This window comes from Callorhinus ursinus, unplaced genomic scaffold (assembly GCF_003265705.2).
Source record: "Callorhinus ursinus isolate GAN/ISIS: 27379988/994484 unplaced genomic scaffold, GSC_fseal_2.0 scaffold40, whole genome shotgun sequence".
Lineage (NCBI taxonomy): Eukaryota > Metazoa > Chordata > Mammalia > Carnivora > Otariidae > Callorhinus > Callorhinus ursinus.
The window spans coordinates 10,405,139-10,420,382 of record NW_027397102.1 but is presented as its reverse complement, the minus strand read 5'-3'; the positions used below and the strand labels follow the sequence as shown (position 1 = coordinate 10,420,382).

At 36.6% G+C, this 15,244-nt stretch overlaps 1 pseudogene; it reads left to right on the top strand.

Annotated features, from left to right (window-relative positions):
* Positions 1 to 11,081: 11,081 nt before the first annotated feature.
* The window catches only part of LOC112822598 (protein lin-28 homolog A pseudogene), a 30,434-nt pseudogene continuing 26,271 nt past the window's right edge, over positions 11,082 to 15,244 (top strand).

Below are 15,244 nucleotides of genomic sequence, written 5' to 3'. Positions count from 1 at the left end.
AGCAAGATCAGGAACACAAGCAGGGGGAGTGGGAGAGGGAGAAGCAGGCCTCTCGTGAAGCAGGGAGCCCAATGCAGGGCTCAATCCCAGGACCCTGGGATCATGACCCAAGCCGAAGGCGGATGCTTAATGACTAAGCCACCCCGGCGTCCGTATACAAATAATTCCTAAAACCCAACAATAAGAAAATAAACAATCAAATTTAAAAATGGGCAAAATATCTAAACAGACATCTCACCAAAGAAGATATACAGATGGCAAATAAGCATATGAAAAGGTACACAACATCATATATCATCAGGGAATTGCAAATTAAAACAATAAGATACCACTTCATACCTATTAGAATGGCCACAACCTTGGACATTGACAACCCAAAATACTAGCAAGGATGGGGAACAACAGGAACTCATTTCTTTGGTGACAGAAATGCACAAGAGTCCTGCCATTTGAAAGACAGTTTGGCAGTTTCTTACAAACTAAACATACTCTTATCATATGATCCACCAGTTGCATTCCTTGGCATTTACCCAAATGAGTTGAAAACTTATGTCCACACAAACCTGTACATGGATGTTTCTAGAAGTTTTATTCATAACTGCCAAAACTTGGAAGAAACCAAGAAGTCCTTCAATATGTATATGGATAAAGAAACTGAAACATCTAAGGAAAAAAAGAGCTATCAAGCCACAAAAAGACATGAAGGAATTATAAAAACATATAGTTAAGTGGAAAAATCCAATCTGAAAACCTACATATTGTAGGATTCTAACTATATGACATTGTGGAAAAGGAAAATCCATGGAGAAAATAAAAAGATCAGTGGTTGCCAAGAGTTCAGAGGGATGCAGGGAGGGATGATGAATAGGTAGAGCACAGGGTTTTCTAGGGTACTGAAATGATTCTGTATGATACAGTAATAATGGACACAAGCCACTACACATTGGTTAAAACCCAAAGAATGTACAGCACAAAGAGAAATGCTAATGTAATTAAATGCCTTTAGCTAAAAATAATGGATTAATATTGACTCATGTATTGTAACAAATATACTAGACTAATATAAAATGTAAATAATAGGAGAGATTATGTGTGAGGGAGAGGGAGCATGTGGGACTGCTCTGTAATTTCCAGTCATTTTTTTCTTTAGGTTAAAATTGTTCTAAAGATAATTGTTTTATGATATAAAATACTAATTTTTAAAAATATTTTATTTATTTATTTAAGAGAGAGAGAGCACAAGCAGAGGGAGAGGCAGAAGGAGAGAGAGAAGCAGACTCCCCGCTGGGCAGGGAGCCCAATGCAGGGCTCCAACCCAGGACCCTGGGATCATGATCTGAGCCGAAGGCAGATGCTTAACTGTCTGAGTCACCCAGGCACCCCACAAAAATACTAATTTGAAGGGATACATGTATCCCAATGTTTATATCAGCATTATCAACAATAGCCAAATTAAAGAAAGAGTCCAAATGTCCATTGACTGATGAATGGATAAAGAAGATGTGGTATATATATATATACAATGGAATATTACTGAGAATGAATGAAATCTTGCCATTTGCAATGATGTGGATGGAGCTAGAAAGTATTACGCTAGATGAAATAAGTCAGTCAAAGACAAATACCATATGATTTCACTCATATGTCGAATTTAAGAAATAGAACAAACAAACATAGCAGGGTAAAAAGAGAGGCAAACCAAGAAATGGACTCTTAACTATAGAGAACAAACTGATGGTTACCAGAGGGGATGTGGGTAGGGGGTTGAGTTAAATAGATGTTGGGGATTAATGAGTGCATTTCTGATGAGCACCAGGTGTTGCACGTTAAGTGTTGAATCACTAAATTGCATACCTGAAATTAATATCATACCATATGTTAACTGACTGGAATTTAAATAAAAACTTGAAGCAAAAAATATAATTATTATTAATTATTTTTAAAAACCTATTAATTTATTAAATTTTACTGATTACTAAATTTATTAATGCTTTAAAAAATCAGTGTGATGGTTTGTGATTTTCCCTTAAGCATAACTGATCCATTGAAATTTATTTAGTCATGGAAAACCTTGGAAGTCATGACTTTTGCTTAACATTTTGTGGCAATGTTCTTCCAATACTATGTTCAGATCCCTGTGTTGACCATAACTGTCATCAAGTAGCATTTATTTATAATACATCAATGGTGCATATATTAAATATTTTCCAAAGAGTATTTACCACTGTCAACTTTAAGGACTTTCAAAGAGGTTGAAGAGTCCATCTTTTCTGTAATCTACATTTAATTAACTACCTTATAAACCAATGTCTTCATTTGTTACTTTCTCAGAAAATTTGAAGCTTATCTCTACTCAGTGACTAGAAGCAACATTGATCATTTACTCTTCCAAAGAAAGGCCACGTGAACTCTTAGAAAGCATATAAATGGAAGGATCTTGAATGCCAACAATTTCATTTAGATAGGAGTTGATATACAATAAACTATCATTCACTTGTCTATTTCTATAGGTTGGGAATATTGCTCTACCAGCCATCTTGCAACAAACACAAAGTGTTATAGATTATTTAATACAAGTGAATCACCTGTAAAACCACTTTGGAAATGAACTTAAATTGAAACCTCTTTGAGAAGATGAAGTTTTATAGAATTAACCTAAGGAGGGGCGCCTGGGTGGCTCAGTTGGTTAAGCGACTGCCTTCGGCTCAGGTCATGATCTTGGGAGTCCCGGGATCGAGTCCCACATCGGGCTCCCTGCTCAGTGAGGAGCCTGCTTCTCCCTCTAACCCTCCCCCCTCTCATGTACTCTCTCTCTATCTCATTCTCTCTCTCAAATAAATAAATAAATAAATCTTTAAAAAGAAAAGAATTAACCTAACGATATTTCATTTTCTTAAAATATTTGAATGAATTGTATGGTGGAATATATTCATCAATTAATGAATTTGTTAAGTCATTAATAGATCCATCAATTTTGTTATAAGAGTCTGAAAGCTATTTTCAGTATTTTAGAAAACTTAAATAAATTAGGTATTTAGATATAAAAAAGATGCACAGGTATACGAAATGCCAAATTTCTTTGAGTTGAAAATATATTAACTTACTATGGTAACACTGGTTATACCTTACTGATCAAAAATTATAAAAAAATTCGTGCTGGCTTATAACAACACAATTATTTTAAAGATGTATGCAAGTTGGTACAGCCACTTTGGAAGACAGTGTGGAGGTGACTCAAAAAATTAAAAATAGAGCTACCCTATGGCCCAGCTATTGCACTCCTGGGTATTTACCCCAAAGACATAGATGTAGTGAAAAGAAGGGCCATATGCACCCCAATGTTCCTAGCAGCAATGTCTGCATAACCAAACTGTGGAAAGAGCCGAGATGTCCTTCAACAGATGAATGGATAAAGAAGATGTGGTCCATATATACAATGGAATGTTACTCAGCCATCAGAAAAGATGAATACCCAACTTTTACATCAACATGGATGGGACTGGAGGAGATTATGCTAAGTGAAATAAGTCAAGCAGAGAAAGTCAATTATCATATGGTTTCACTTATTTGTGGAACATAAGGAATAGCATGGAGGTCATTAGGAGAAGGAAGGGAAAAATGGGGGGGAGACATCAGAGGGAGAGATGAACCATGAGAGACTATGGACTCTGAGAAACAAACAGGGTTTTAGAGGGGAGGGGGGTGGGGGATGGGTTAGCCTGGTGATGGGTATTAAAGAGGGCACGTACTGAATGGAGCACTGGGTGTATACGCAAACAATTAATCATGGAACACTACATCAAAAACTAATGATATAATGTATGGTGATTAACATAACATAATAAAATAAAATAAAATAAAAAACATAAGAGACTCAACAATAGGAAACAAACTGAAAGTTGCTGGAGGGGAGGTGGGGGGAAGGGGGTAACTGGGTGACGGGCATTAAGGAGGGCACTGGATGTAATGAGCACTGAGTGTTATATACAACTGATGAATCACTAAATTCTACCCCTGAAAGTAATAATACAATATATGTTAACTAAATTCAATTTGAATAAGAAAATTTTAAAAAATAGAAACAAAAAAATAAAATGCTGAGATTCTTGTAAAGTTGGAAAATAAATAAATAAATCACACTTTTTATTTTGTACTAAAATTCAGGAAAATTCCTTTACTTAAAAACAAATCATATATTTTCGATACTAACATTTTATTGGATATGTCATTTACAAATATCTTCTCCCATTCAGTAGGTTGCCTTTTTGTTTTGTTGATTGTTTCCTTCACTGTATGCAGACTTTTATTTTGATGTAGTCCCAATTGTATTTTTGCTTTTATTTCTCTTGCCTCAGGAGATATATCTATAAAAATGTTGCTAACAGACACATGAAAAAATGCTCAACATCACTCATCATGAGGGAAATACAAATCAAAGCTACAAGATACCACCTCACACCAGTCAGAATGGCTAAAATCAACAACACAAGAAATAGCAAGTGTTGGCAAGGATTTAGAGAAAAAGGAGCCTTCTTGCACTGTTGGTGGGAATGCAAACTGGTGCACCCACCAGTGGGAAACAGTATGGAGGTTCCACAAAACATTAAAAATAGAACTACCCTAAGATCTAGTAATTGCACTACTGGGTATTTACTCAAAAAATATAAAAACACTAATTCGAAGGAATACATGCACCCTGATGTTTCTAGTAGCATTATCAACAATAGCCAAATTATGGAAACAGACCAAATATCCATAGACTGATAAATGGATGAAGAAGTGATATATATATATGATATTTATATTATATTATATTATTCAGCCATAAAAAAGAATGAAATCTTGCCATTTGCAATGACATGGATGGAGCCAGAAAACATAATGCTAAGTGAAATAAGTCAGTCAGAGAAAGACAAATACTGTATGATTTCACTCATATGTGGATTTGAGGAAACAAAACAAATGACTAAAGGAAAAAAAAGAAAAAGAGAGAGAGGCAAACCAAGAAACAGACCCTTAACTACAAAGAACAAACTGATAGTTACCAGAGGGGAGGTGGGTGGGGAGATGGGTTAAATAGGTGATGGGGATTAAGGAGGGCACTTGTCATGATGAACACTGGGTGATTTTTGGAATTGTTGAATCACTATATTATACACCTGAAACTAATGTAACACTCTATGTTAACTATATTGGAATTTAAATACATACATACATACACACATACATACATACATATATACTAATATACTGTATGTGATTATACCTCAATAAAAATAAAATTTAAAAAACATATATATATATCTCACATCTTTATCCATTCATACATATACATATGTCCATCACATGGAATATAACTCAGCCATCCAAAAGAATGAAATCCTGCCATTCGCAACAATGTGGATGGAGCTAGTGTGTATTATGCTAAGTGATTCTGCAATTAAATTCACACTGAATGGAGTTTCTGTGGGAACCTTTGTTAACTCTGAGGACAACCTAAGAGATTTTGAAAAGCCCAACACCTGAACTGGGCTAGAAATGCAACCTAGGGACACAATCTGTCTACATTGCTCATACAAACAAACACAAATAAAAAGGGAAGACTAAATAATGATTTTTCTAAACACTGGCAGTCTCAATAGCAGTTTATTCCTGTAAAGTATATTTTGAGTCTCAAGCTGCACCCAAACTTCAATAGATAGTGCAATATGACTAATACTCTTAATCTGTTTATGCATGATAATATCTTGGATATGCTATAATAACAGTTCCCTGAAAAACCATCTTTCATTCTCAGTTTTTTGTTTTGTTTTGTTTTGTTTTTGCATTTTCAGTTTTAAAAGTGCTAGCCTGCTCTAGGTTTTTCCCACTATATTAACTGTGTAAAGGGCGCCTGGGTGGCTCAGTCGTTAAGCGTCTGCCTTTGGCTCAGGTCATGATCCCAGGGTCCTGGGATCGAACCCCGCATTGGGCTCCCTGCTCTGCAGGAAGCCTGCTTCTCCCTCTCCCACTCTCCCCTGCTTGTGTTCCCTCTCTCACTGTGTCTCTCTGTGTCAAATAAATAAAACCTTTTAAAAAAATAATTAATTATTTAACTAATTAATTAACTGTGTACAAAGGTCTCCAGTAAGTCAAATTGTTACAATCATCTTTGGTTTTCTGTTCATATAACAGAAACCATTTACCTTTTTAATAAGGTTGTAACTTACCACTAATCAAAGACGAAATCCAAGCTAGGATACCAATAAGGCATTGAGGTCTGGTGCCTATAATTCATAGCCTGTTTATTTGAAATTACTTTCTTTTACAGTTAGTTATAAGAACATGCCAATATCACCAAACAAAAGTTAACTAAGAGTGACAACCTGAAAGTTTCTGGGCATTAGGCCAATTTTATAGGAAAACTTGAGAAGTGAAATATTAAAGTCATTATTTTGTCAATAATAACAAAAATATTTGCTAAACACCTAGTCTTTGCAAGGTATTGTGCTGAGTGTTTTCAGAGATACAAAGATAAGTAAAATATTACATTTTGCCTTCAAACTATTTGCAATTTGATAGGAAAAAAGATACCCCCCCCCACACAAATACAGTGACAGGCACAAAATGATTTGAAATGCAAAGGAAATATTATGGAAACACAGGGGGAGGAAGACATTTCTTCTTGCATAAGTATTATTCTCAGTAGTTTGCAAATGCAAGGTCTGAAATTTAAAAGGAATCACTCAGAAAAAAATTGCAATGCTGATGAGAAAACTTGGAATTTCTTTTCAAAAGCAGGAACCAATATTTTATTCCCTAAACTAGTAAATAGGGTGATGTTAAAATGTTTAAGTTTTCTGATGTTAAAAATTATAACATTTATGATTAAAGTGTGAACCAAGAAAACTTGAAGTTTATTCTTCATTTGAAATTATTCTGCATTAAAATAATTTTATTAACATAATTGAAATTATTTTTATAATAAACTCACAAATATTGTGCTAAATAACTGTATGTACTTAATTTATTGGGAGGGAAATTTTACTGAACTGAATTTTATGGTGAGGAATTAAAATTTCAAAAAGATACTATAATTCTGTAATATATTATTTTCATCTATGTAGTATCTAATCCACTATACTTAACACAACAGAATATACTAAACCAGCTTTATGTAAAGAAAACATTGCAATAGAGCAAAGCTTCATAGTAATTAATCATCTTTAGAAGAGTTTCTATAATTAAAAATGGTAAGCACTGCCAATCTTTCTTAAAGTGCTCCTTGGTATGATGCTAATAAAGACAGCTGATAAATATAGAAGACTTTGGATTTTTCCTCCCTCTTAAATCATTGAATATATTATTTTTAGTACCTATTCACGTAAACACTAAGTGATGGAAGCAGGAAAAGCATTTGCTCTTAAAGGTAAACTACAGGGGGGCCTGGGTGGCTCAGTTGTTAAGCGTCTGCTTTCGGCTCAGGTCATGATCCCAGGGTCCTGGGATCGAGTCCCACATCAGGCTCCCTGCGAGGCGGGAAGCCTGCTTCTCCCTCTCCCACTCCCCCTGCTTGTGTTCCCTCTCTCGCTGTGTCTCTCTCTGTCAAATAAATAAAATCTTTAAAAAAAAAGTAAACTACATATTAAATTTAATAAATTATAATTAATAATAAAATTATTTAACTTAATTGCATTTAATTCCTCCTTTCATTGCATCTATTCCTTTATACAATCCATTCTCTTCAGTCAATGGCTCCTTCCAACAGAAAAATGTAAATCTTATCTGTTAGTGTGTTTTACTGTTTATCTAATGTCATTATTTTAGAATATTTGGTTTCTTCCCAAATTCACATATTACTTCTATCACTAACAAAGTCACACATTAATATGTTAATTAAATGCTATATTAATTATAATATTCATACAAAATACATTAATCAAGACAAGGAAATTATTCTCGGAATGTGATTATTAAAACACAATGTTATGACCTTAAAGTTATAGACTTCAGGTTCAAATCTTTAATATTGAAGCATCTTCCTTAAAAGACTGAAAAATAATATGTTTCTATGCATTAATATTCTGTGAAATCTGCTCAGCTGAGCCTGTAAAAGATGAAATGTGATGTGCAGAGCTAAGAAGTTTCAAAACATCTTACCTTCTATCCACACACGAACTTCAGTAGGAGAAGATGTCACAGTAGGATCTTGTTGAAGAAGGTGAAATGTTTGTGCCATGTTGCAGAATGGATACATAGAGAAAATCCTCTGGCGTTCAATGTTTAAGGCTTAGATAATCTGAGTAGCTAAGAATGAAATAACAGAACTTAATCAGGTTCAGGCATTATCAATTCATACAGACTGCATTATATTAGCATATGCTGTCAGGTGTGGGAGTTGGGTATAAAATAGTCCACCATTAATTAAATAATGAATATGTATTGCACAACTCTTTAGTAAAATACAAAAACTCAAATATAAATCTGAATGAAATACTGATACAATACAATGGGGATGAACACTGGAAACATGCTAGGCGAATGAAGATAGACACATAAGGTGTCTGATTACATTTAGTTGAAAAATTCAGTATAGGTAAACTCATAGACACAGAAAGATTAGTGGTTGCCAGGAGCTGGGGGGAGACAGGGAAGAGGGACTGTTTAATGGGTACAGGGCTCCCTTTTGGGGTGATGAAAATGTTTTGGAACTAGATAAAAGTGATGGTTGTACAATATAGTGAATATATTAAGTACCTCTTAATTGCAGACTTTAAAATGGTTAATTTTGTTACATAAATTTTACCTCACTGAGATAAAATGTAAAAGGCAAAAAATTAAATAAATAAACCTGACACCACTTCTGTCCGAAAAGAATTGTGAACCTATTAAGAAGGATCAAAAGCACATGAATAACATCGTTAATTAGCTTGAGACAAGTACTAAACAGAAAAAGTGCTAAGGAGTTTATGTTTAACTGCAAGGAAAAAAGAGAGCTTCATGCAGCAGGCGACATCTGAGTCAAGGCAAAGACTAGACAGAAAAGAACCTTGAGAGAAAAATAATATCTTCCCTACCTAAATCAGGAGTGTCTTGTGAGACCCAAGAAAAGAAAAAAAAATTGGGAAGGAGAATGCTTTTTAAAATGTGAAACAGGGGCACCTAGGTGGTGCAGTCGATTAAGCATCAGACTCTTGGTTTCAGCTCAGCTTATGATCTCAGCGTCCTGGGATCTAGCCCAGCTTAGGGCCCGATGCGCAGTAGGGAGTCTGCTTGAGATTCTCTCTCTCTAATCCTCCCCCAGCTCGCACTCTCTCCCTCCCTCTCTCTCTAAAATAAATAAATAAATCATTTTTTTAAAGTAAAACATTCATTATGGAAATGTGACTCATTATTAGTCCTGGTTTTAAAACTCCAATTTGTTGCTGCTTGCAGTTTTCCTGTTGAAACCAAGATACAAAGGACGCATTAATGACAATTTAAGAAGTAGTATTGTGTAATTGTGATAATGCTATTAGAATCAATGGTTCTCCCCTTCCACTTACCATCTTTAAACTAAATTGTATGACCTTGTATGTAGAAATGCTTTACAAATGTAAATCATTGATGTTCACGTTAAACAAAAGGTCTATAATCATAGCTAAATCCATTCCTGAAAAAAACTTAAACATGGGTAGCACTTACCCAGCCTAAATAAGTATGACCAAATCAGATGAGTGGTGCTGCCATGTTTTACTTTACTTAACCAATGAACTCAGACCCTGCCTTTCACAGCCACTTTTTCAACTAATACAGCATATTTGTGTCTACCTTTCTTTATCTTGCCCTGAAAGAAAACTGAACTTGAAACTGAATATCTTTTAAACTGCAGAAATGACAACGGGTGCTTTCTAGAGCAGCACTGTCCAACAGAACTTTCTGTAATATTGGAATATTGGCTATTTAACATTTACATTACTTCTGGAATCTACCTAAAAGACTTTTTTCTTCCTTTCTCTCTGTTCGGTCTTTACAGTTTTCATTGCTTTCTTCCTTTAATTTCAGTTCAGAGGACTACTGCCTGTTTTCTTCTCTTGTAATTCCATATAGCTGTTTATGCAAAATATTCACCAAGGTGTTCCATCTCAGCTTTAAAAGAGCCCCTCCCCCCCAAAAGAAACGGAGGAAAACAAAACTGCCAAAATAAACACTAAAAAATAAATAAAAATTAATAATCTAAGATAGTAGTGAAAAATTTCCTTCCTCAAGACTTCAGTGTCTATTCTTACAAATATTGACTAGCTTTAAAAAAATTTTTTCCATACATTTCTTTATGTTGAAAGGCTTGGGTCTATCACCTATGTAGGGTGACAAACTAGATGCTAAATTGTTCCTAATTGTTAGCATTTTAATTAAGCCTAATGTATTTTAAACGCACAACCACAGAAGTCCTATTATCCATTTCCTAGACAATAAAGTGTTAAGACTTAAACAAAAAAATTCTAAACTAAATCATCAGATGTTCTGAGCATGGTGGATTTCTTTTTCCATAAGAGAATAACACAAAATAATGTTGAGATGGATTACTATATTATTACTATAGAGAATCATTGACTCAGGGTATTTAAAAAAACAGAAGTGATATCTGTTGGAATTCGACGGTTGGAATAGCCGCCACCAGCTAAAATTCTATGGGAAGTTTTCCTCATGTTTGAGCTGAAGTCAGCCTTTTCTGAACTCTCGCCCCTACTCCCTATTTTTGTCCTAGCTCTGCCTCACGCTGTTCCTGTGAAGGAGTCTCTAGAGACTTTTACCACAGAGAGCATCGTCCAATCTACTGCCCAGTCCCAATGAGTTGTCAGTTGGCCAATCTAACCGTCCCGCACACCCTTTCTCCCTCTTGTTTTCCATAGGACAGTTTCCCAGCGCTGTCCTCACCCAAAGGTCTGCCATTAGTCTATCAGGACCTACACCTGCACAATGTGGGGTTCGGAACTGAGATTTAAGCCCAAAGCGGCCTTACCACCTGAGTCTGGGGGGACCAGGGGCCGCTCGGTCACCCTTACACTATCCCTGCCCCTCTGTCCAGGCAGTCCAAGTAGGCCTCCTCCTATCCAGGGATAATGGCGTTCCGGTCAGACAGCGTCGCCATTTTAGGCTTTAAAAGGGATGCTCCTCAGAAAAGTAAACGCCTCCCTCTACAGCCCCACGCGAGGGCTACAGTAAACATTCTTGCTACTTGCCTCTTTCCGTACCCTGTCAGGCCCGAAGTCGCGGAGACAGGATCCCCTCAGACACCAATCTGGCGGCTGGATCTGGTTAGGATAGTTCCCAGTGGCCCCATGCTGTGCGCGCGGGTAAACGCTCGCTCCAACGCCTGGCGCGTTTCTGGGGGTTGCTGGTGACGTAGCTCTTGGCCTACGCCGCAGAGGGGAGGGGGGCGGTTCGTGGGAAGCTGGTCTTCATCCTTTCCCACCCGTAATACCTGTTGAAAGTTTGTTTCCCTTGTGATACTGCCCAAATACCGGTGGTTGTGCTGTAAGGATTCTCTTGAAAAGATTAAACACATACACAAAGTAAATATGAATTCAAGGAAAGAAGAAAACTAACCTGGAGGCAACAAGTGGTCACAGATTTCTCAATAAAAGAGACATTTGCTGGAATGCTGAGCTGAAGACAAGCCCCTCACTGGTGTTCATGAGAAATCCACTTTTTTTTCTTTTTTTTTTAAGATTTTATTTTTTTATCTGAATTCTGTTATTGATGACATTGTCTCCTATTGTTCTCATCTATTGATTATGCCATTTCTTAATTCTATGTTTACTTTCCTCACTACAGAAATAAAATAGAATTACTCTTCATTCCTCCCCCTGTGTTTATAACCAGCTCCTGAATAACTGATTTTATATACAGATACAGACAAGAATTTAGATCTGCGTCACTACATAACAGAACTTCCAAACTTCTTTTTCTTTTTTTTTTTGTTTTTGATATAGTGTTCTATGATTCATTGTTTGTGCATAACACCCAGTGCTCCATGCAGAACGTGCCCTCTTTAATACCCATCACCAGGCTAACCCATCCTCCCAACCCCTCCCCTCTAGAACCCTCAGTTTGTTTTTCAGAGTCCATTGTCTCTCACGGTTTGTCTCCCCCTCCGATTTCCCCCCTTCATTCTTCCCCTCCTGCTATCTTCTTCTTTTGTTCATAACATATATTGCATTATATGTTTCAGAGGTACAGATCTGTGATTCAAGTCTTGAACAATTCACAATGCTCATCATAACACATACCCTCCACAAAGTCTATCACCCAGCTACCCCATCCCTCCCACCACCCCCACTCCAGCAACCCTCAGTTTGTCTCCTGAGATTAAGAATTCCTCATATCAGGGAGGTCATATGATACATGTCTTTCTCTGATTGATGTATTTCGCTCAGCATAACACCCTCCACTTCCAACCACGTCATTGCAAATGGCAAGATCTCATTCCTTTTGATGGCTGCATAATATTCCATTGTATATATATACCACTTCTTCATCCATTCATCTGTCGATGGACATCTTGGCTCTTTCCACAGTTTGGCTATTGTGGACATTGCTGCCGTAAACATCAGGGTGCACATACCCCTTCGGATCCCTACATTTGTATCTTTGGGGTAAATACCCAGTAGTACAATTGCTGGATCGTATGGTAGCTCTATTTTCAACTTTTTGAGGAACCTCCATACTGTTTTCCAGAGTGGCTACACCAGCTTGTATTCCCACCAACAGTGTAGGAGGGTTCCCCTTTCTCTGCACCCCCACCAACATCTGTCGTTTCCTGACTTGTTAATTTTAGCCATTCTGACTGGTGTGAGGTGCTATCTCACTGAGGTTTTGATTTGGATTTCCCTAATGCTGAGTGATGTTGAGCACTTTTTCATGTGTCTGTTGGCCATTTGGATGTCTCCTTTGGGAAAATATCTGTTCATGTCTTCTGCCCATTTCTTGATTGGATCATTTGTTCTTTGGGTGTTGAGTTTGATAAGTTCTTTATAGATTTTTGATACTAGTCCTTTATCTGGTATGTCATTTGCAAATATCTTCTCCCATTCAGTTGGTTCTCTTTTGGTTTTGTGGACTGTTTCTTTTGCTGTGCAAAAGCTTTTTATCTTGATGAAGTCCTAATAGTTCATTTTTGCCCTTGCTACCCTTGCCTTTGGCAATGTTTCTAGGAAGAAGTTGCTGCGACTGAGGTCGAAGAGGTTGTGGCCTGTGTTCTACTGTAGGATTTTGATGGACTCCTGTCTCACATTTTGGTCTTTCAACCATTTGGAGTCTATTTTTGTGTGTGGTAAGGAAATGCTTTTTCTGCATCTATTGAGGGGATCATATGATTCTTGTTCTTTCTTTTGTTAATGTATTGTATCTCGTTGATTGATTTGCGGATGTTGAACCATTCTTGCAGCCCAGGGATAAATCCCACTTGGTCGTGGTGAATAATCCTTTTAATGTACTGTTGGATCCTATTGGCTAGTATTTTGGTGAGAATTTTTGCATCCATGTTCATCAAGGATATTGGTCTGTAATTCTCCTTCTTGATGGGGTCTTCGTCTGGTTTTGGGATCAAGGTAATGGTGGCCTCATAAAATGAGTTTGGAAGGTTTTCCTTCCATTTCTATTTTTGGGAACATTTTCAGGAGATTAGGTATTAATTCTACTTTAAATGTTCGGTAGAATTCCTCTGGGAAGCCATCTGGCCCTGGGCTTTTGTTTGTTGGGACATTTTTGATGACTGCTTCAATTTCCTTAGTGGTTATAGGTCTGTTCAGGTTTTCTATTTCTTCCTGGTTCAGTTTTGGTAGTTGATACATCTCTAGGAAAGCATCCATTTCTTCCAGATTATCTAATTTGCTGGAATATAGTTGCTCATAATATGTTCTTATAATTGTTTGTATTTCTTTGGTGTTGGTTGTGATCTCTCCTCTTTCATTCATGATTTTATTTATTTGGGTCATTTCTCTTTTCTTTTTGATAAGTCTGCCAGGGGTTTATCAATCTTGTTAATTCTTTAAAAGAACCAGCTCCTAGTTTTGTTGATCTGTTCTACTCTTCTTTTGGTTTCTATTTCATTGATTTCTGCTCTGATCTTTATGATTTCTCTTCTCCTGCTGGGTTTAGGCTTTATTTGCTGTTTTGTCTCTAGCTCCTTTAGGTGTAGGGTTAGGTTGTGTATTTGAGACCTTTCTTGTTGATTGAGAAAGGCTCATATTGCTATATACTTTTCTCTTAGGACAGACTTTGCTGCATCCCAAAGATTTTGAACAGTTGTGTTTTCATTTTCATTGGTTTCCATGAATTTTTTAAATTCTTCTTTAATTTCCTGGTTGACCCATTCATTCTTTAGTAGAATGCTCTTTAGCCTCCACGTATTTGAGTTGTTTCTGAATTTCCTCGTGACTGAGTCCTAGTTTCAAAGCATTGTGGTCTGAAAATATGCAGGGAATAATCCCAATCTTCTAGTACTGGTTGAGACCTGATTTCTCTCCTAGGATGTGGTCTATTCTGGAGAATGTTCCATGGGCACTAGAGAAGAATGTGTATTCCATTGCTTTGGGGTGGAATGTTCTGAATATGTCTGAGAAGTCCATTTGGTCCAGTGTGTCATTTAAAGTCTTTATTTCCTTGTTGATCTTTTGCTTAGATGGTCTGTCCATTTCAGTGAGGGGGGTGTTAATGTCCCCCACTATTATTGTATTGTTGTCAATGTGTTTCTTTGCTTTTGTTATTAATTGGCTTATATAATTGGCTGCTCCCATGTTAGGGGCATAGATATTTACAATTATTAGATCTTTTTGTTGGATAGACCCTTTAAGTAGGATATAGTGTCCTTCTTCATCTCTTATTATAGTCTTCAGTTTAAAATCTAATTTGTCTGATATAAGAATTGACACCCCAGCTTTCTTTTGGTGTCCATTAGCATGGTAAATTGTTTTCCACCCCCTCACTTTCAATGTGGGCGTGTCTTTGGGTCTAAAATGAGTCTCTTGCAGACAGCATATTGATGGGTCTTGTTTGTTTATCCAATCTGATAGCCTGTGTCTTTTGATTGGGGCATTTAGCCCATTTACATTCAGGGTAACTATTGAAAGATATGAATTTAGTGCCATTGTATTGCCTGTAAGGTGACTGTTACTGTATATTGTCTGTATTCCTTTCTGGTCTATGTTGCTTTTAGGCTCTTTGCTTAGAGGACTCCTTTCAATATTTCTTGTAGGCCTGGTTTTGTGTTTGCAAATTCCTT